This window comes from Buteo buteo, chromosome 8, assembly GCF_964188355.1.
Source record: "Buteo buteo chromosome 8, bButBut1.hap1.1, whole genome shotgun sequence".
Lineage (NCBI taxonomy): Eukaryota > Metazoa > Chordata > Aves > Accipitriformes > Accipitridae > Buteo > Buteo buteo.
The window spans coordinates 2,506,521-2,527,050 of NC_134178.1; the positions used below are offsets into that span (position 1 = coordinate 2,506,521).

Sequence of the window (20,530 nt, forward strand, 5' to 3'; positions counted from 1 at the left end):
CACAACCAAGGCAGGAGTGGTTCAAGAGCTCACGGGGGTGTTTTGGGTCAGCGCCATGCCAAAGCAAGAGCAGCGCTGCAAGGAGGTGAGAAGGTAGAAACGTAAACCTGCAGTCAAGACCAGCAAGGACAGGTGAGATTCCAGTTAGTTATTCCCACTTGTGGGGGACTGCATTTGCATCTGCAAATGAAAGAGATGATGAAAAGCCTACCGAAGCTTAGTGAAGGTACCATTATAAGAGAGGAATAATAGAAAAATAGTCTGATCTGTGCCCTTCACATTCCCTGATACCGTCCTTCCAGCTTTCATGCTAGACAACAGTGTTTCTCTCTCTTTATTCCCAACACCTAAACACTGGACTGAACTCACCTGCAGCTTTGTACAAACTAGTGCCTATATTATTAATCCAGATTGGAACCTGCAATTATCAACATTACTGCTGCTTTTGAGTAGTGTGGATGTTTTGCTCACCAAATGTCTCCTTTGCATCTTCCAAGCTAGCTATGAATATTTAAAATACATTCCTTTCTCTCTCCTCTGCCCATATTACTTTTAAAAAGCAAACAAGCAATCAAGTGCTATAAAAACAGCTTTGAAAAACTAGTTTTCACTTTATTCTTCCAAGAAATACTCCTGTCAATGTTGATTAATACTGAATAGTTAATACTACATCATTTTAAGAGCTATTGTAGAAATTACTGAGCATAGAGAAAAAAAGAAAACTTCAGCTTCTCACTATTTCTGATTACAGAGGTTATTGGTTGCTGTTCTCTCTTGAGAAGGACTTCAAAAAACAACCTGTAGTCACATGTATATTTACTGACGATTCAGATAAAACCTTGAGCAGATTATCCACTGTATTACCCTAAAGTGGATATTGTCTCCTGAATATTCAGATGGGTTTTCCCTGTTGTACAGATATCATTGTGTTAAAACCTTTGTGAAGTAATTTCATGATAAAACATTAAAATAGGGGGAAAAGGATATGACTTATTTATCTGTAAGGTAATTATCTGCAGAAAGACAGTTAGTTAGTAGCAGACTACATTTTTCTTTTTAATCCATAAATCAGATCTCAGGTCCGGTATTCTGCTCCCTTCTAAAAACACTACAGATTATCAAGGGTACAGTGCAGATCCAAGGGCTCAGCAGAAATGCATTCAGTGAAATATTGCTGGACCACGGAAAGAATGAGAAGGGAAGCATAAGCAAGCAAAACCCAGTCTTGCTCCCAAAGCCATATGCAATTCAACACAGCATCTTTGCCATGATTTTCTTCCAGTTTCATGTACAATGGAGTGAAAAGGAGTTACCCCCCTTGTGTGGCAAAACCACGCAAGAGGAAGTAATCTTGTGTCTGTTCAAACTCTATTTTCAAATTTCTGTATTTACTATGGCAATTCATTGTGTTTCGTAAGCTTACTGCCATATGATGAATGTTATTACGTTTAAGCTTCATGATAAATATATCACCTAGCAGACCTAATTATTACAGCCTGTATTCATTACCATAGGAAGCTACATTCCAAAATTGTTCAAGGTAGACAACTCCCCCAGTCCCAGGTCCTTCCTGATTAAGCCACAATTAGTATGATAAATGGGGATGGTTATTTGGTTCCAGGCAATAATGGCAACGCTTGCTCATCACTAAATGGGGAGAAATAATTAAATATTACAAGAAATGGTTTAATAATTAATAATAATACCTCAATCACCTGCAAATAAAGCAGAACTCCATCCAGGTGTTCATTAATGGCTGCAGTTCAAAGCCAATGTGGCCTTAACCTCAAAATAGCTATCTGCATTAATGTAGTAGGCAGAAGGATGAAATCATGCTTGTCCTTGACAGGAGTGCTGCAAGGTGCTTGGGACTGAGCTGCAGCCCGAGGAGCCTGTGAGTGCATCCTCAATGGCTCCCTAATTCTTAAGTACCATCCAGGCCAGGACCTCCCTGCCCACAGAGCAACCTAAACAGCACTTGAGGCTCCAATTTTTCAATATACATCGAATTAAGGAAGACTATTCTGAGATGTGTGGTCAGTGCTAGGTCAAATGAAAAAAGATTCCCTTTTCTGTCAACTTCATTACAAATACAGCATTATATAATCTCATTTAATTGCACCTTTCACCTCTTTAACATCCTCAGCCTTCCATCTCAAGCCTCAGAAAACACCTCCTGCTGCCTGAAACTGCCTTCTGATAATTAAGCTCGGTATCCTCTTTGCTCCCAGGGGTACACAAGACCATGTCAGTGTCATAGAAATCAAAGGCAACAGGACTCAGCAGCACCTCAAGAGCGTCATCTAATTTGCCGTTTCATCCCAAAGGCAGGATCAACTTCTTCTAAATTGTTCTTGACAGAAGTTCATTTAATCTGCTCTTAAATCCTCCAGCGGCTCCACAGCCTACCTCAGCGATCCAGTCCGTGATCAGCCTCCTTTACCATTAGAAAACTTCTCCAAATGTTCAGGCTACATTTCCCTTACTGCAATTTAGCCCATCACTTCTTGTACCAGTCTGTCGAAGGTAAAGCAGCATCGAGTTGGGGAATTTTACTTGAGTTAATTTACTGCCAACCAACACAAACCTACAATCACTGATTCGGGTAGTCAGGAAAAAAAAAGACAGAAATCACTGCGCAAAATCCTACTTAAATATCTGTCCTTCCCCTTCCTGCTCTTGAGTACTCTTATTTTTTGCCTTTTTTTAATCTCAGTGGACCAAAATTCCTCCAGTGAGGCAATGGGCGCATAGGAGGCTGAAGTAGTGTGAATTACAGTTTCTAACACTCTACAATTAATGGCTTCCTGCCACATTGCTCCATAGTTTCCCTTTCCCAGTGTGGGTCTCCCATGAGCCACAGTCCCTCAAGGGATGTCCCTGTCCTATCGTGGGTCAACCATGGCCACAGTCCCTCCAGTGTGTCCTTGCTCCAGCATGGGTCACCCACCACCATGATCCCTCAGGCATGTTCAAGCATGCATGTTTGTTGACTTCTCCAAGCAAACTGGTGCCAACGTGTAGACCTGACATTCCCCCTGTAGCCTCGGAGCGCTGAGCCGCTTGCAAGCAGGCAGCCACATGCTTCGAATGTGACAGTCACAGGCGATTTGGGGAGAAGGGGTTGGCAAGAGTGCAATGCAAGGTGGTCAGCTTCCCTCACCTGTCGGGCTCTTCAGGCAGCCGCTCTGCAGCTGGTGGTCAATACCTGCAGACAGGTCCCTGCCTCCTCCCGTAGTGTTTTTGGCCTCTTTGTCTTTCCCTCTGTTCCCAGTGCTGCTCCTTCAGAACAAGCGAAGTGTGGTACTGGTCTCGGGCTGCACAGGCAGGATGTGACTTTTGCACAGGTATTTCTGGAGATAGCTACATACAGCTCATCTCCATCCCCACCGGAGCCTTGATCTGATCGGCTGCTCAGAACTGCTCTTCTTATCAGCTCTGTTACTTTTGAAGTCGTGCTTTCTTCTTTCATATTTCAGTTTCATTGCTCCACCTCTGAAAGGTACTTACACATGCGCTTAAGTACTTTCCTTTGCTTAATCAAAGCCTGTGCACTTGTATGCAAACACACTAATTGCAGGCAAAATTGCTCTTACGTAAGCCACTACCCGATGTTTTTCATGGAGTTGGAAATGCACAACAAAGACCTTTGCGCCCATTAAACATTTTAAGAAAAGGTTTTAACTTTAGGTGAGGAAATGTGTTGTGGGAAATTTGAGTACGTTATCATCAGTATCATCAGAAGAGAAGAATAATTTATTCCTGACAGTTGTCTTTTACAGCATGTCATTAGAACGATCCCTTTATAGCACCCATTCATATATGTGACATCTTAAGTCATACCCATCCATCTTCCTCAACAGATAAAAGACTATCATCCTTCTAATATCTCATTTTTTCATTTCAAAGGCTGTGTCAAAAATCATTTCACAAGCATTAACAAGTCCAGCCTACCAATTTCCTGGAATCTTCAAGCACTTTCTAGGGCCACCTTTTCTTCACTCCTTTCTGCCCTCACCCCGCTCCCCACCTCCTGATCCTGTAAAAAAATAAATAACTGCAAGTATGCAAGACACTTCCTGAAGGAAGGACTAAGGGAAATAGACCATTTTTTACTAACCCAGATCACTGATAAGCACATGATTTTGTCATCAAGAAGCTTGTCTGAGCAGATGGAATATACACCTCGTCTGTTTGGTTTTCAAAACCCACACACAGAAATAATCTCTGAGTTAGAGAAGACTAACAGCTCATATGAGGACAGCTGTCTCTCTGAGATGCTTGGAACAGGCCACAACAAACCAGTTGTGAGATGGTGACCAGCCTAGCAGTGGCTGTTTGCTCTGGTGCTATATTAAATTCTCATCATAGGTAATATCTGATCTCATGTTCTTCTCAGTCTAATCTGAGATCACTACAGTTCATTTTCTGCTCATATCATATTTATCTCTCACTAAAGATCATATTTATCTCTCACTAGAGAGATAAATCTCTCACTAGAGAGATAAATATGCACTCTCTCACTAGAGAGAAATCTCTCTCACTAGAGAGATAAATATGCGCATCCCACATCTTGCTTTCCTCACTTAAAGCAGTCAGGGAAACCCAGGGCACTTCCAACCAGATTTACATCTTTATAACCTGGAACCATCTTCCCGCAGGTGACCAGCTTGTTCCAAATTCAAGTCCTTGTACATTTCTGTGGGACTGCTCAATTAACAGATGTGCTTCCTCTCCTTTGAAAGAAAGTATTTTTACATACACGGGCTCTTGACACAACTCTCACTGATTCATCATCTTCACATGTATAATACACCTGCCTTCTTCAAGGACCATAACAGTGAGACTTACAGTTCCACACATTGCATATAGGTAGTTAGGGTCCGATCTAACATCAACTGAAAATAATGGTATGGTATTAAATCAGACTTGCAGGATGCGTTCCCTTCATACGAAGACTATTTCATACAGTAATTGTCTTCAGTCTATGAAAAACTCCAGGTACTGACTCACAAAGTGCTTCTTTACATATTGTAAGGCTCAGTATCCCAGCCTGATGTTAATTGTTTGCATTGCTGGCACTGGATGTCAGCATGCTGTCACTGAAGGAGCACATTATTATGATAGGGCTTTTTAGTACAAAGATTACTTATCAATGGAAGACAAAAAAAGTAAGAGAACCCATTCAAGATCTTGTAATATAATTAGCACAGTGTAATAGATAAGAGTTTTGATGCAGAAATCACCTCCTTGATGGTGGAGGAAAACATTAACATTTTTCTATTCTGCTGCAATATTAAAGAACTGAAGTTTATTCCTCATGCAGCTGACGGGTTCTCTTCATAGCCGAGTAGGTATCACCCAGCCAAGAGACAAAGAAGTAAGACCTGTATGCTTCAGTAAAAGCAAACCTTCAGATTGGTAGCTTGTTAGATGATAATGAAATGCACGTTTATTTCTCGCTACCTCCTGCTCCACTAGGAAAACTGCAGTGCAACCCACAATCCTCTCAGTCAGAACATGCAAACAATAAAACAAATATACACAGAACTCACCTCAGTGTGTCTAGTACATGGCATTGAATATAAATTTTCAGTCATCCCAAAAGCAATGGAAACCCTTTCCCTGAATACACAGGAAAATCCTCTCCCTGTATTTTGTGTATACAGAAGTCAGATTTTCTAGTAGGCCACCATATATATTTCTGAAGTCCATTCAGCGGTGAGTTGGACTTTAAGTATTTAAAACTAGGTAGAACTCCTTGGAGTTATATGATATGGAGGAGGTTTTCTCCCTGTTTTTAATGGCTGCGTATAGTAGTGCCGCAGAGTTGGAAATGTCCATTTTTCATGGTGGATACATTTAAGGGAGTGAGGCTGGTAAATAAACAGAACCAAGAGGTACAGGACTCTGGGTATCTGAAAGTTATCCAACACATATAATAATTATGCTTTTTTTACCAAAAAACACAATAAAAGATTGAGAGCTCATCCAAAGCAGAGACATTTTCTCTTGTTACTCACATCAGCAGTTGGAGCAAGTAAACCCATCTGTTTCAGCAAATCTATGTCCAAGTAGCGCACGGAGTACAATTTGCTGCTGAAGTTTCAGTCTCTCTGAAAAGGTAAAAATACAGTCCTTTGACTAATCAAGGACCCTGGGTCATTATACATTTTTTACAAGAAGACCCCCCCACACTACCCTTCCTATTTCAGCCAAACTTCACTTTGAGTAGATACATTTTCCAGTCTGCATGCTCTCTAGTTTTAATGAGATGCTTTGAGTGGGACTCAGCTAGAGATTAAAATGTAAGAATCTAGGTGTGGTGGCTATCTATGCTCCTGCTGTACTCGGTGAAGTCTACAGAGGGACTCAGCTCACTGCCCCATAGACTTCTAATCTAGGGAGACCTGAATCACTCTTGAGGTGCTACCAGGTGACCCTGTTGACGATAAGTTGATCATGCTGACCAGAGTTTAGACTTCTTCCTCACATATACACATAGGGTTCTTAATCTGGAACTAAATCTTACTATACACGGCTGAGCAAATTCTCTGGCTTCCTTTCTAAAACCTGGCAAACAATGTTGCTGACATTGAATTTCCACACTACAAACACTCGCACGTTTCCAAATTTCAGTTTGAAGTGGGAAAAAAACAACAAAGCCTTTTTTTTTTTTTTTTTTAAGGTTACAGAACCACAGAATCACAGAATGGCTGAGATGATAGGAAGGGGCCTCTGGATGTGACTTTGCCCAACCCTCTCTGCTCAAGCAGGGCCACCCAGAGCCAGCTGCCAAGGAACTTGTCCAGACAGCTTGTGATTATGTTCAGGGATGGAGACTCAACAACCTCCCAGGGCAACCTGTGCCAGTGCTTGGTCACCTTCACAGTGAAAAAGTTTTTTCCTGTGGCTCCACATGAAAAAGACTGAAGCAGGCTACTTTCAACGGGAGCTTTTAAAGGCAATAAAATTCCTTGACCGAGTATGTGTCAGTGAGCACAACACTGACATGTGTGACTTAAGATTAAGAACTACAGACCGGTACTGCACCGCTACTACTGCCCTTTGTGACTTCAAGAATAAGGCTGACTGCACTCATAAATACCCTCACATCTGTGAAGAGATGATCTTCATAGATCTTTATAAATCTGTGAAGAGAATTGAGCAAACCACAAGAAAGACTAGTGGCTGTAGGATAAAAGCAGTACTGGCTTATATAACCAGCTTCATGTGTATTTTAGTATTATTTCTTTTAAACCTAGAGGCCAATAGCTTAAGTTTGAACTTGCAAAGTAATTTAGAAAAACTAGAAAAAAAAGCCATCTTCTGAGCTTCATATTTTTACATAGACAAAAATTGAAAACAAGACTAAGCTTCTTCCTCCAGATTTACACCTGTGGTAGATGAGCATAGCTATATTCACTTCAGTAAGACTCAGCAGAAAATAATAGTTCAAAATCTAGCCTGTGTTTTTAAGCTGTGTAGCTTTCAAATCATATATATATATATATATATATATATGGTAACAAGGCATGGTAACAAGGCCAGCAAAGGCAATGGTATCACCAGCAAAAGCCCATACTGTGTGAGGTGAGATCCCAGACCACCAGGCAAGTCTGTAATGAGACATCAAGCCTGGGGTCAAGAAATCAGTTCACAAGTCAGGGCCAGGATCTAGTGTGTGGCCAGACACAAGCACACCTGCGACACTGCTGCGGTGTGTCTCAGGAGGGATCCAATCTCATTCCCAAGCAGCAGTGAGAAGCCTCTGCAGAACCTTCTTCCAGCTTTTCCTCAAAAAGCCCCAAGACCAGCCAAGGCTTCTCAAATATCTCTTTTTGACCAGAGACCTGGTCTTGAGTGCAGAGGGCCAAACCCCGGGAGGGGTGTGGGATCACGCTCCAGGCTCTGACACTGCCGTCCCAGAGGCAAGGGAGGCTTTCCTCGCTGTCTGTGTTGCTGTACATATTGCAGTTGCTTCTGGGGAAAATCCTTTACAACCTGGGCGACTGACACGACTTCCCTGTTTAAGTCTCTCCTCTCTGACTTGGCCCTTCATTTGCTCTTTAAAAAAGCTATTAAGCGGATTCAAATTTAGATTATTTGAAATAGCAAGAAGATTCTAAAAGCAGTCCAAGTACAGGAAATCACTGTTGAAGGCCATAGCTGAACTAGCAATTTCATCTTTAAAATGGATTTATATTCCATCCTCTCAAGACTCCCATCAAAAAAAAAAAAATGCCTCAATGCACAAGAGCTGACATCAGGTCAACAGTATAATGTCTTCTTAAGCATCACATTGATGGCACAAGTGTGTTTTCAATGACAGTTTAGCCAACAAAAAACCTCCCTGTTCACGTATTGCCGTAATTCAAAACCTAACCGAAAGTTACACAAATATCTCAACACTTCTCATCACTTAGAACAGTATCTTTGTGAGTCAAGGGCATGTAATTTCAAGACAAAATATGTGCATCAAAGCTACCTTAAGGGACCAGTACAGGCAATAATGAACTCAAAATGACTACTCATAGGATTAAACACTGTATCCAGGAACCAGCAATTTTAACCTCAGTAACTGTAGAGTAACCCCAGTTTGCTAAGTCAGTTACTTAAATAATTTGCACAAACAAACAGCCACTATTCCTTAATTACTAACACAGTTTTAATAGCAAAGGTGTAAAACTGTGGAGACTTCATTAATCTTAAAAAGAAGTTGCTACAGAATATTTAATAGGTTCTCCTCCAGTACTATAAATACATTCTGCCTGCAAATTGAGCTTGGAAGAACACTGACTATTAAAGCTATGATCATTCCAAATTTGCCTGTTGCTTTGAAAGAATTTAAGATGCAAGCTGTGAAAATGGAGAGAGATATAACAAACTCTAGGTCTGATATAGGGAGGTCAGCTTCGTGATGGCTTTTCGTTGGCAGTCTTGCATACAAATTTAAGAGGGATGGGAAGAGGCTCTGGATCAGTTTTTCACTTTGATTAATGCAGGTGGTATAGTGGTGGTGTTCACAACGATCATTTAAGAAAGCAGCAGAAAAGCTTGTAGAGAGACAAGTGAACTGTCTTGAACTTGACAGCCACTGATGAGAATCAGAGATGATGCAAAAAGCTTGGAAAGAAGGAGACAAGACTGCAGTAGAGAGAGACATTACAAGTTTTCGGGGTAAGGATCATTGTTAAATTATCGTCTTAGGAATTAGTTCATTGAGAATGGAAAAACAAAGGGATAGAGAAGGAAGTTCCAGGACATCTCTTGGATACTTAGCAGGGAGGGAAGGAACGGAGAGAGGGAAGGAGAAAGGATTCCTCTGAAGGACATGTTGAAGAAGCAATCAATCACAGAGTGAAGAAGCAAAGAAACACAGTCATGGGTGAAAGCAGCACGGGAGTCAAGCAGATCCTTTATCTCCCTGTAGTGTTGAAGGAAACTGGCCTCTCAAGAAATCTGAAGTCAAATGCTTATTTTGACCTTAGGTGCATAAGTGAGGCTTTGAGAATGCTTTTAATAGAGCAGACTGAGTGTGGCAGTGTGCTCCCCACCTCCACTGGATCTGTATTTCATGTAATCCTGATCAAGCGATAACCACCAGTGGTGATTGTAATGGATGTGTCTGGTTGTGATGGCTGCATCCATCTCAAAGTGGATTCAGGGAACACAGATAACAATACGCTAGCCGAGGGCTAATTTGAACAATGCACCCACCTAACCACAGCGCTGGTCAATGTCTGACTCAAACCAAATTTGGAAGAAGATAATATCTGTAGTCGGTATGCAAATATGACTTTGAGTCAATTATCTTACTCCATAAATAGCGGACAGGCCAGGGCCCGTTGAGCTCTCCTGCACGGCAGCGGGCTGCACGCCAGGATCTCCCCTTGAGTAGGGACACCTCTCAAGGTGACTCCTCAAGGTGGAGAGATTCCCTGCCACAGCAGATTCTCGCTAAGTGATTAATAGCATGCTAAACTTTGAAATCTTAGCTAAGTGATCTAAAGGATTGATTGCGCACATATAATCCTTTACACATAAACCATTACCCAAGTCCTGGACTAAGTCTGGATCCAGCCGCACGTAGATTCCTCTCTGAGAAGGAGTGTAGAACTCAAGGGGGTCTTTTCTGAACCTTGTCACTCAACGGGAGGGTCTCCCTGACAGTTTTGTCTGACCTGTCCTCTAGGCAGTAAATATCAAGTGAACCTTGCCATCAAAGCTTGTTAAACCACTGTCACATTTACTATCAAACTTTGTTAAATTGCTGGTTTACATCAATAAGCATACTGCTACCTCTCTGTTATGAGTGAAGTGCGTCTCTCCATCCGCAACACTGAGACACAGAACTCACTTCAGTTTTAGTGCAAAACCAAAGTTTGCCTGAATTGGTTCATTATAATTCTTTCATATGTTGCTTTTCTCCTTCCTTCTACAGCTGTGTAATGTATGGTAGTAAGAAAACTGTCCCCATTAGATCTATTCACTCCACAACAATAAGACATACAGTTAACATGAATGAGCTACAAAATAATGAACTTGTAAAATCTATGGAAGCAAGAAGTCAATTTTTTTAATTTGCTGAGGAATAGACTACAGAAGCATTTAACCAATTTCCTGTAGATTCTGTCCTTTTCTCAGCATGTCTGGAAGCACAGGCTCTTCCCTGACACCTCAGGAGAGAGAAGCTGCCAAGCATGACTCTGCCTCCGCTGCTGCAGCTACACCCACTCCTGTGATCTGTGGCAGCATCAGGGAGCAGCAGTCTCCCTCTCTTCTCCCTCTGAACCCATCTGTATGTCCACCAGTCCATGTTGCTGCCAGGGGCTAACCTAAGCTCCGTCACCCTGAAATCTGGAGGGAACACAATGAATTCCTCCTTTAGGCATGTCCACCTTTGTTGATAGCCCCAGTTGTGGGGTCTCCTTTTAATACAATGCACTCAAGAAACTGTCACTGTTGTTTCCATCAGATATGTGTACATGTATGTAACTTTTATGAACTACCTTCCTTTCTAGAGATGGTAAGTTATCTGCCTCTGGTGTCTTTGAGTCTGGTGTTTTGGATCCTTAATGGTGTTCCCATACAGGAGCTCTGTTCACGTCTCCATAAGTGCCAGTCTGGACTGATTTCCTTTCCTCAGCAAATTCCAGTCGCTCCCTCTAGAATGATCTCCAAATCTTCCCGAGATCTCTCTCTGGCAGTTGGCTGCAGTCCAGGTCCTTCTGGAAGCTGATGTCTCATTAAGGACACTTCCTTAAGCGCAGGTTTGTGACTAAGCTATGGCAAAAGGGGAAATCATTTTACTTTCTGTTTTCACCCTTTACTTAACAAGATGCTGTATATATAGATCTCTGTCTCTATACCAACTCCTGCAATATTTTAGTGCTCTTTCACATTTAGCAGTAATATAAAATAGCAGCTGCTCAGTTCAGTGCTCCAGCAGTATTTCTATTACTCCCAGTGTCTGATCCAGCTATTCTAAAGTTAGTTTGTGTATCTCAACGTTGTGCCTCAGCCTCCCTTTAGACTATAGGCTTCTCAGTGCTGGCTGCATTTGTCCAGTCCCCGGCCAAAGATCCTCCCTCACCCACCACATCTGTTCTGAGACCCAGCAGTAACTTCTGCACTAAAGCTGAACGTGGTTTTCTCCTGTGTCACACAGACTGTCTCAGGCTTAGAAATGTTTATTATACTGTCCTAGGAGAGAAATTTAATGTGTCTAGCTACTCCTGAGTTTTGCAGGATCATTTTCCAAATCCAGGGAGGCATATGCACAACACGGCGACTCAAACAGACGCAGCAACCAGTGCTCCAAATTTTGGCTTCACTTCATCTCATTACAAAAAGCAGCTCATGTCCTGCTGTGGAGGAGGTGCAGGATTATGCAGGAGGTCAGACTCCATCATTCTGCTGATCCCTTCTGTCCTTTACTGTCTAAAAATAAGTTTTCAAAGCCCTTCTTAGGTCTAATGGAGGCTTCATAAGAAATTCTTAAACTGAGATCCATTGCTGGATTCATGCAAGCAGCTGAATGGACCCATCTGCAAGTCAAGGCTCTGATCCAGTAGAGATATACATTCTTATTCACTTTACTAGCAGTTTTTTAAATTGTAAATATTGATGCTTGAATCTGCACTTCCCACAATTTCTTTTAAGTGCCTTTCACAAAGGATGACTAATACTCAGTACTCAGCTTTGTACAGGAGTTTGTGGTCACAAAAGGTGCAAAGCAATATTTCAGCAAATTTCCTTGTCCTCCTGCACTTCAGTGGGGTTGTTGGCTGTTGCTTTTGAACATTTGATTTCCAGCAGCAGCATAGGCAATACTACCAGTTTCTTCTTAAATCCTTAAGCTAATAATTCATCATATAATAGGAAGCTAGCATAAGAAGATGCAAAATGGCAAAAAAAAATATTTTGGGAAATATATAATTCCTGAGATGACAGAGGATGGATTAACTTTTATTTCTAACCAAAAATCACATATTTCTATTTTCACATTATTTTCATAGCTGCTGCTGAACATGCTTATGGCAATTTCCACTTAAAAGAATAACCATGATTTTTGGTGACCTGTCCTGCATTAAAATGCTTGGGCCTAGCAATATCTGGTATCTGAGCAATACAATATTACATAAAATTCTTGGATTTTAATAACTTTTCTGGATATGGATCAGTTAATAAACTTTGTTTCACCAACCACCTAACAGATATCTGGCTACGACTGCTTAATGAATGTTTCCCTGAAATGAAATCTGGAACATTTCAGACTATCAGACTGAGGGAAAAAAATAATTCTCTGTGAGAAAAATCCCATGTTGCAGACTCGGTTCTACATAGCTGAAGTTCACTTTATTTTCACTGGCAGCATTTTCACCTTTGAAAATCTTCTTATACAGCATTGTGCTAGTCTTTTATGTTCACAGTGATCACTGCAGCATCTGCCAAAATGGGTTGATGGAAGTCAAAGGCCAACCATTCCCACGCAGTCCAACTTCCATGAGTGCTGCGTCCCTCTGGCCCTATAGGTTCTGCAGGGAGTGGTAGGCATGCAGCCTTTCCCAGGGGAAGGCTTGAAATGCTTCAAAATTATCAGTTAGGACTAAAAGCCTGCACACTTTGAAGTGTGCAAAGACAAGTGGGCCCAACTGAAAATGTTAAGCCCTCTCCCTGCTATAGGGTGCAAAGCACGGAGCTGCACCCTTGCGATGAAAGCCGTACAGTCTGTGCCAGGCAGCTGCCGCTCGCTGCCCTCAGGTGCAGCGTATTTACTGCGTCGGGTGCATGAAGCCACCAACCGTATGAGCTATGCATCAGCTGGAAGGTGTGCAAGATGCTCTGGAGAAGACCGTGACACCTTGGGCTGCCACACTGCCATCTTTCCTTCCAGGAGGGTGGCTTCTGGGAAGGGAAGACTGGAGGCTGGAGGACCGTAGCCCACAGCTGTGCTCCACTGGCATCCCGCCCAGGGGAGCAAGCCCCAGGGCTTGAGCTTCCATTACAAAGCTGACACAGAGAGATGCCAGCCAGCCCTAGTAGGAAGCCAAGCTGGACCAGCACGGGCTTGCTTTGCAGTCCCGTTGTACAGCCCTCAGCTCAAGCCAATAAATCATCTTCCTCTTTCCCATCTTAACACTTTTATAGCCCCTGCTACAGACACTGCCTCATAAGATTATCACAAAAAATAATATTTGTGATGATAGTGGAGTTGAAACAGCAGTGAGTGCGACTCTGGGACTGAGCTGATGAACAGTGCATCACTGACTGAGGAGAGGCAGCCACAGCTACGGCAATGTAATGTCGGTGATGGTGGTTCCTATGATAAACAACACACCGCTTCCTTGCTGCTTCCATCGAAGCATTGTGTAAGAGCACTACTGATCAACAGCAAGTAAGTGGCATAATAGTTGCCATCCTGCTAATTTATTGGGGTTTATCAAGAAAATAGCAGCAGTGGCTGTGGAAGAACTATTAGCAAATGTGCAAATGGATTTTGCTTTATTATTGCCAGGACATCCCAATGCATTGGTAATGGGATGGTGGCAGACAGCCCCACTGTTTTTCCAAAATGATAAATCTGAACAGTTCGGCCAAGCCAATGGTATACATTTCTCTTGAGTTCACGAACTGGCTTTTGACAGAAGAACACACAGACAGGCAAAGGAGGAAAAAAACACAAATAAATACAAGAAGTTGAAGCTAAGACATCCTATTTAGGTATTGGCTTCATTTTTATGGCACAAGTGAAAAGATACCAAAAATGACCTTTTCAGTAAGCAGATACCTTTCAATCTTGTCAGTTCAACATGACTGTGGATATTGCAGCTGCTGGACTGAACTACAAAATGTCAAAAACATCAGCCACAGATGAACCCTCACTGGTATATATGCTTGGGTTGCAGTGTCATTCTTGCAAAAGAAACAAAACAAAACAGAACGGAACTTGCTATTTTATCACAGAATCACATACCAGCTGAGGCAGGAAGGCAGCTCGGGAGATCATGTAGTCCAGCCCCCTTCTCAGAGCAGGGTCAGTGAGAGCAGCCTGCCCAGGGCCATGTCCAGTCGCATTTTGAGTATCTCCAAGGATAGAGACTCCACAACCTCTCTGGGCAACCTGTGCCAGTGTTTGATCAGCCTCAGAGTAAATATTTAAGCGCAATTTCCTGTATTTCAAATTGTGCCCACTGCCTCTTGCCCCGTCACTGGGCACTACAGTCTGGCTCTATCGTCTTTACTCCCCTCCATCCCAACCCAATCAGGTATTTATGCAACTGGGTAAGATCCCCCTGAGTCTCCTCCAGGCTGAACAGTCCCAACTCTCTCAACCCTTTCTCATATGACAAATACTCTAGTCCCTTGATCTTCTTTGTGGCCCTTCACTGGACTTGCTCCAGTACATTCATGTCTCTCTTGTGCTGGGCAGCCCACCACTGGACCCAGCACTCCCGATGTGTCTCACCAGTGCTAAGTGGAGGGGAAGGATCACCTCCCTCCATCTGGTGACACACCACCTGCCACAGCCCAGGGTGCTGTTGGCCACCTTTGCTGCAAGGATTCATTGCTCACTCATGTTCAACTTTGTGTTCACCAGAAGCCCAGGTTTTTCTGCACAGCTGCTTTCCAGTTGGTCTGCCCCAGCCTGTACTGGTGCAAGAGGTTATTCCTCCTCAGGTGCAGGACTTAGCATTTACCTTTGCTGAATTTCAGGAGATTCTTCTAGGCCCATTTCTCCAGCCTGTCAAGGTCCCCCTAAATGGTGGTACACCCATCTGGTGTTATCAGCCACTCCACTCCATATTGTGTCATCCGGAAACTTGTTGAGGGTGCATTCTGTCCCATCCTCCAGGTCGTTAATGAGGACGTTAAACAATACCGACCCTCGGGTCATACCACTAGTGGTCGGCCTCCAGCTGGACCTAATGCCACTGACCACAACCCTTCAAATCTGGTAGTTCAGCCAGTTTTTATTCCACCTCGCTGTCCATTTATGTAGTCCGCATTTCACCAGTTTTGTCTATGAAGATGTTAAGGGAGACATTGTCAAAAGCCTCACTCAGGTCAAGATGAACTATATCCGCTGCTCTCCACTCATCCACCAAGCCAGCCATCTCATCATAGGTGCCTATCAGATGGGTCAGGAACGATGTCCCATGGATTCATAAATCTTATAAATCCATGCTGACTACTGCCAATCACCTTGTCCTTAACATGTTTGGAAATAGTTTCCAGGTTTATTTGTTCCATCACCTTCCCCACCATCAAGATGATGGTGACCAGGCTGAAGTTCTTGGACCTTCCTTCTTGAAAATAGAGTGGCATTTGCTTTCTTCCAGTCCTCAGGAACCTCCCCTGCTTGCCACGACCTTTCAAAGACAACCAAGAGCAGCCTCACAATGACATCAGCCAGCTCCCTCAGCACTCATGGGCGCAACCCATCAGGTCCCATGTGCCAAAAGAGAATGCAAAACTTGTTGTTCCTTGATGAAAACTTGATTAAGTTCAGGAAGGCCTCTAGTAGGAAAAACTGTTCTTAAATGAGAAACAACACATGAAAACCCAGTCTGGAGGAGAAACTTCATACTGGGCTGCCCACGGTTGTCTTTATCTTCAGGATGAGGTTCGTCTCATCACTTTTTTGGTCACTCACCACAACAATATCCATGTACAAAAATAAAGTATGTAGGAGAGGGAGAAAGTTTTTCCTCCTTAATGGCCAGCATTTCTAGAAGTTGGAAACTACTCAGCCACCCAGCTCCTCGTGTGAAGGCAGCATCAGAAAGATGGTTGGGGAAGGAGAGCTTTTTCAAATATTCTGGGGCACTATGCTGAGGGCTTTCTTTTATTCCTATACCTAATCTTTTGTCATTCTCAGATAAGACTAGCAAACTTTTATATAAGCAAGCTATTCAGATGGAAGCCATGTGTGGAAGCCATTCTCAAGCCATTCTCACTGTGCAGAGACTATTGCTCTTAAATGTTGACCTTTTTTTTTTTTTCCCGCATGTTTAAGAGACAAGCAATGTATAGAACAATTTCACAAATCTATTTAGTTTAACTTTACCAGTCTTTTTAGTTTAGCTTTGGGATTGAAACACTTCAAGCACCTCAAACAAGTATCACATGGCTTTCTGAAGCCTGCTGCAGAAACCACAATAAAATGCCTATTGTAGAAGCATAATTAAACACACAAGGAAACCATGATTCATTGGGACTGGGACAATTCAATGCCTTCTGAAGACAAGTACTTACTTGTCCCTGATTCACCATTACCTGAAGTATCTCTCTAAGCAGCAGCAAAGTGTCAAAGTCAAGAAGAATTTTAACAGTTCAGCATATGAATTATAGACTTATAGTGAGACACAGCTAACTGAAGTTGCTGGAAGGAAGACGGAACAGACAGGTTTGCTCAGGGATTGAATGCTATAAGCAACTCAGTAGTGCTCGCTGCAGACATACCTGTGCACGCGTACGGGAGAGAGGCAACAAAAGCCCATCAAAATGACTGCAGGGGAAATGTAATTAGTGAGATCTTAAGTATAAGATGAGAGAAACTTTTACAGATGTAGTGCAGGCTGGAAAGAGGTGTGGAACTATGAGCAAAACTAGACTCCTACTCTGTTCAGAGAAATGGGATTTTGTAGGTGTTTGAAATAACAGATTTGTAGTGAAGAAAAAGCAGACTCCATATCAATTTCTTCTCCTAATGAAAAAGCTTGTAAGACCCTGAATAACGATTAAACCCTCAGGTCAAGGGTACACCTATCTGGACAGGAGAGAAATTGAAATGTTATTCTTGCTCAGCCAAGGTGGAAAGAAGATATTCATTGAGCTTAATCAAAAAGTTAATCGACAGTATTTTAACAAAACCTGGCACAAGAGCTAGAGGACTTACTGGAGGAGTCTGGGAAACCTGAGGATGCCTCCAAAGGACTGAATACCCACAGCTGCAATTTTTGCTGGGGAAAAATATTTGAGGTAAGGTTGAAACCTGGTCTCTGAATTGCTTTTGGTGGTTTTAGGAGGTTTGATTGTATATTTGCTATTTATAAGGAAGGAACCAGAGTAAATGCTTACATTTTCTGGACAATCTCTAACTTTCTATAAAAAGCCAAGAAAGGTCACTTCTAAATATCCACTTTAAGTACCAACTAGGTGCCCATGAGGAAGGAGTTCAACTACCTATTTACACAACCAATTTTTGTTCTGTGGCAAAATCCTTGTTATTTCGCACAAAATGCCCCTCAGAGGATATGGATTAGCTTCATTTTTCTTTGGAAGCCTCTCAATGCCTCAGATTTCATGGGTGGTGGATAGCTGTCTATAGTTCAGAGGAAGAGCTACCATGCAGGAAGCACCTTTCAGACAAGAATCACAGAATAGCTGTTTGTGACAGTGGTTCACAGCGCACTTGCAGCACATGTGAAGTCTCTTCAGAACCAAAAGTTAATTTTTATAAATAAGATAAAACCAGAACTGAATTTTGGGATAATCAGGCAAGAACTCCATTTGATTTTGGAAGAGTCACAAATCAGGCAAAGGTCTGCCCAGCAGCAGAAGCCACTTGCCAGCAGACAGAGTTATCTGCAACGTTCAAGTCTCTGGCAGCAATTTTAACTAATGAATCCACTGTAATTAACTCATTAGCAGTTGTTCCAATGACTTTACCACCCTAAGCCTCTGAGGCTCCAGAAAGCTAGCTATTTTAGAGGCTGTAAATTTTGCTAAAATGTGGGAGACATTTGCACAAGGCTTTCCTCAGTCAACAGAAGTGTGTTCAACTGTCTTCCACTTCTTGGAAAAACATAACCTTTGTGGCAACCCTTCCTGGCAGAACAACATCCTACAGTGCTATTCCATGGCTACTCAGACTATGTAGCAAGGCCAGCAATAAATACACATCCATTTATGCTTAACAGTCAGGTCTTCCTTTACTTTGGGGGCTAAAACAAAACCTCCTACAGCTACAGTTGCGTTAGGGACTATAGCAGCTGGCAGTGCTGACTTTGTGCAGCAAAGAACAATAGATGTATAACACACAAAGGTCATTACTGTGACAGAGCGGGACCTGCTCTAACAAGTTATGAATATGTAATACAAAATGGAGTTTGACAGGTGTTTTCGGTTCTCCAGGTTGTAGTCCTACAGGATGTGGAAAGTCGTACTCTTAATTGGGTCTCGCAAAAGCTACCTAAACCCACTGCTGTGCCACACCAAGGCCCACGTCGGTCGATGCTGCTCCTTGGCCAGGAGTGCAGGAGCCCACGGCTTCCCTGCGGAGGGTCGCAGGCAGGAGCACCTTGTCCAAGTCCACATTGCACACAGAGACACTGTGACATGTTTTCCTGTGTGATTGGTTCTAACCTGTACGACAGTTCTAGAAAAGGCTAGCCTTCCCTCGGTACATATGCCTAGTACAATCCTTTGCACTCTAAGGCAGAGGATCTGGACAGACTTGTTGCTTTGAGAATAACAACACATGTTTCAGCACTTAATAAGTTTTCTTGTCTCAGATGCTCGATGCAGAATAATCTGCATTTATTTTAAAATATTGAGAGAAACAGAACACATTTTATGAATGATCTGTCATCATCTTCCAGTTTGGCAGATTACACATGTAGCTGGGTCATGGTTTCAAGAGTTTCATCACAGTTCAGTAGTAGTTAATCACTTTCCAATGAAAGCTAGGATTCTTAGACACTCACAACACACCAGGCATCAGAACTGCAGGGGGTAGAAAAACACAAAACCAACGAATTCTGAAAGACTTCAGTGAGGATCATGAGAACTTGCAGTCCAACCAGTGCCTGCCCAAGTCTGGCTACAGCTAAAAACAAGCACCCTGAGGTGCTGCTCCATTTCTTTTAAATCCGAACCCTGCTGACCCTAAAAGAGAAATGGGGGAGGAAAGGCCAGCTCTGTTACACAGGCTGGGAGGAACGGGACAGCCCAGTCAGGACACACCTGGGGTCCTGGTCTGCCTTTGTTTAGCTCTGCCTACAGCCACAGTTTGGCTGCAGTAGGGATTACAACGCCCAATGCACCAAAAACATGGCTCCTCCATGCTGGCAGAACGTAAGATCTGTTGGGCCAAACACACTCCCAGACAGTGTCGAGGACAGCAGGCAGCTCAGCCGCAGCCCAAATGCACTTGGAAGAGCTCGAGGTGCCAAATCTCCTGTGATCTGCCGGCAGAGCAGCAGCTCAGTGTTGGCAGATACGAGCCCTTCAGAAAAATAACCTTCCACTACTCGTGTGGCCCTGGCACTAGCTGGCTGCCCACATCATGGGAGACAGGACAGACGACCCCAGAAGAAAGGAAAAAGCAGCAGCAAGTGACAAGCAAGACAGGACCTCACTGCAGCTCTGTCAGAGTGTGCCAGGCAGGTGAGGATACGGCTCTCCAACAGCTATCTCGAACCTCTGGTGTAGCTGATAGCTGAGGTAGCTGTCCTCACATCCTCACATCCATACACAAATCTGGCCTCATCTTGCGTGTTCAATTAATAACCTTTGCTACTGCTACTGATGTCCTCTTCAGCAGATACGGACTATGCAGTTGCCACCATCAACTGGTACAAACCTAGTCTTTCTCCAACTGCCGCATTCCGGTTTTAAAAGGAGAGAAAGACTAAATTTGAAGCTTAATTATTTAAAATAAAATTGTTTCCTTGCTTAAGAGTTAGGGATGTGATTTAACAAGTTGGGGACTGACATTTAAAAGTGTAGTGGTGAGTCAGATTTAAATCCAGGCTGTGCCAAAAGGGTGCAGTTGAGAACAGAGTGAAACGCGAATGTAAACTCTCTGGAGCTTTAATCCCGATTGCAATATTACTGACAAAACTCAGCCCCGAACTGACCCAGATTCATCTTGCCTAGCTTTTTAAACATAGATGTGACACCCCATTTAGAAGCTGTTGTCCTACACACCATCTGTAGTTTATGGAGAAAAATCAAGACCTCTGGGGGAAATCAGACTGATCTGAACCCCAGATCTCAACTGCCTGCTAGCACTTCACGG

General features: G+C 42.9%; 1 long non-coding RNA gene across 1 annotated transcript in view; it reads right to left on the minus strand.

Moving 5' to 3' along the window:
• The window catches only part of LOC142033535 (uncharacterized), a 132,850-nt gene that overhangs the window by 72,514 nt on the left and 39,806 nt on the right, over positions 1 to 20,530 (minus strand). Inside the window, exon 2 of the long non-coding RNA XR_012651229.1 lies at positions 6,024 to 6,116. This is a non-coding gene — a long non-coding RNA (uncharacterized LOC142033535). The remainder of the gene's footprint in view (positions 1 to 6,023; positions 6,117 to 20,530) is intronic.